The following is a 2,841-nucleotide window of genomic DNA, read 5'->3' on the forward strand; positions in this document are numbered from 1 at the left end:
TTTGTTCAGGGAGGACTCCTTGTTTCGGAGTTAAATATGACTTGAAGTGAAATACTTTACTAATGCGATTTATCACCACTGTAAACTGTCAGTTTCCACAGCTGTTGCTGTTGTTGTTGTTTTTAAACTGCAATCTGGCAAAACGTGTGTGGGTAAAAACACAGCCTTGGCAGGTGGGGACGGACTCGGCTCAGGCCTTCTCTTTCCCCCTTAGCCGGCCTTGGGCCCTGCGCCCCTGCTCCCTAGACGACCCCACCGTGAGGCAGGTGCCCACCCCTCTCCTGGGAGGGGCAACTCGCGTTCCTTTGGGGAGCTGCTCTTCTTGTCCTTGTGACTCAGTGGAGCTTGCCCCTACTTTCTTGCTATGGGGTGTGGTGAGGCCTAACCCTGGCATTCTGAGGGGCTCACTCCTCTGGCCTGAATGTTAATGACACCTCAGGTTCCCTGAATTAAAGCCCCCTTTCCCCCAAAGCTCCTCTAAACCCAAGGAGACAAATCAAAAGTGTTCCTGCTGCAATCTACATTTTAAACAAACCATTATATGTATCTGGTCTACCTTAGTATATCTCAATCGCATGGGACATGCTTATACCAAAGCGGTATCTATCGTTCATCTGAAATTCCAATTTAACCGGGCCTTCTGTATTTTATCTGGCAACCCTGCTGAGTGTACGCAGGGCGTCCTGACCAAAAAGGGTTAAATCAACCTCATCCCCGGACTTCCGTTGGAGCTGAAAGGGGCCCTGGTGGCAAGACGGCTAAGCGCTCAGTCGCTAACCAAGAGCCTGGCAGTTTGAACCCACTCATGGCTCCACGGGAGAAAGAGCTGGCGCTCGCTCGCCCCTGTAGAGACTGCTGTCTGGAAATCCTGGGAGTACCCTTGCAGTGTGTCCCATGCGGTGCCTATGCATCGCAGCCAACAAGAAGGCACCGAGTACAAGGCGACATGGGAGAAGAAGGGGCGGAGCTATTGATGTATTTGACCTGTTGTGGGTGGCTATCCTTTCAGGACATGCTTTTAACTGGCGGGGGCCATCTTTGCTAGCATGTGGGAACAGCTGCCTGACATGGAAGCCAGCACACAGAGCACAGCTCCACTTCATTTGAACAGGTGGGCCCAGCTGTTTCTGAACTCACCCTGTGGCTGGTGGACGTCAGGACTTCAGGGGGTCAATAGCTAGTCGGGATCATAATTCGCTGTGTCTCTTTCTTTCTCTTTCAAAATAACTTCATGAAAATGGGCATGAGAAAGCTGTTCTGGCTCATGTTTAACCAAAAGAGTGGCAAATGGATATCACACAGCAAAAATCATCAAATCTGCTCTGTGCTTTTCTGTTCTTTTCTAAATTGCTTGCTGCATATAAGCAGGGGCTCTTTTTCCAGACAGCATGGCCAGGGACAAGCTAGGAGACATGTGTGGACAGAATCGTAGGCTTGAATTTCAAATTTCTCTCCGCAGAGTTGAGTGCTTGGGATAGGTGGCTTATTGTCTTTACAACGTTGAGTTTCTGAGTCTAAAACCCAAGGCCAGTGGTGCTTGCCTCCTATGATCAAAGAATTCAATGAGGAAACGTTTGTAAACATCTGTCAGCTGAAACTCACTGCCATCGGGTCTACCGGATAGGACAAGGACAGGGTAGAACTGCCCCCTTGAGTTTCCAAGACGGTAAATCTTTATGGGAGTAGAAAGCCCTGTCTTTCTCCTGAGGAGTGGGTGGTGGATTCAAACTGCTGGCCTTGTGGTTAGCAGCCACTACACCACCAGGGCTGCTTAGAGGTGCAGTAGATGTCCTCAAAAGGTCTGCTCCCGTCTCTTTCCTCTTCTGATAGAGAGAGCGAGAAAAGCCCAACACACCCATTTTTACCTTCTCTCTCACGTAATTTCGATAGACGGCTGCCACTGACTTTACCCCTACATGTGGTGATGACCCCGTGTGCACTGGAAGGAAACATTGTCCAGTCCCGCGTCTTTCTCACAAAGGCCAGCATCTCGGAATGCAGGGTTGTGGTGACAGTGGCGAACCAGCTGCCCAATGAGCTCTCCTGCTTGCCTTCCACTTCACAAAACATCATGTCCTCCTTCCATAATAGCTATCTCTTGCTAATGGGCCCAAACGAGCAAATGAGTCAGACGATGTTCTGCTGTGACCCATAAGCGTTTCAGGAGGATGATAGTCAAAGCTGGAGGACAGAGATTGCTGGTAATACCGCTGCTCCTATTAAACCACTGACGAGATGCCATTCGGACACACTTTGTGATTCTCATTCATATACTAGTCTTGCTTTCACGTTCGCACAAAATATTCTCTCCTTTTATACCAGTTTCCCTTACTTTCAGGAGCAGAAATTTGCTCTTTACTGTTTTATATAAAGAACATTTGGATAGATTGCTCTAGCTGTTAGCCTTGCATTTCCATGGCATTTCCCCAATGGTAATGATTTGGATACTTGAGATTAATTGATCAATAAATTTTCCTCCTCTGATACATGGATCTGTTAAAATTGATGTCTTAGTTATAGAAAACCACCTGTGGGTGGCTTAACAAATGGGAACCCATTTTCTTATGGTTTCAGTGGCTGTAAGTCCAGCCCTAGGCACTGGCTCTGTGAAAAAGCTGTTTCCCACTGTTTGTTCTGGAGAGCGAGCCGCGTCTCTTCAGCTCCTGCTTCCGTTCCTTGAAAATCTGCAAGTCTCTTGGCATTGACTTCCTTCCACCTCGGCTCAGTGATCTGCCTTCAATCTCTTTTATATTTCAAAAGAGATCGAGTCAAGAAATAGGTTCATCTGTTTTATTAACAGAACAATGCAACGCAGTGTTTCCCAAAGTGGACCAATACCGA

This window comes from Echinops telfairi, unplaced genomic scaffold, assembly GCF_000313985.2.
Source record: "Echinops telfairi isolate 266 unplaced genomic scaffold, ASM31398v2 ScPeMD7_1;HRSCAF=3_1, whole genome shotgun sequence".
In the NCBI taxonomy this organism is placed as follows: Eukaryota; Metazoa; Chordata; class Mammalia; order Afrosoricida; family Tenrecidae; genus Echinops; species Echinops telfairi.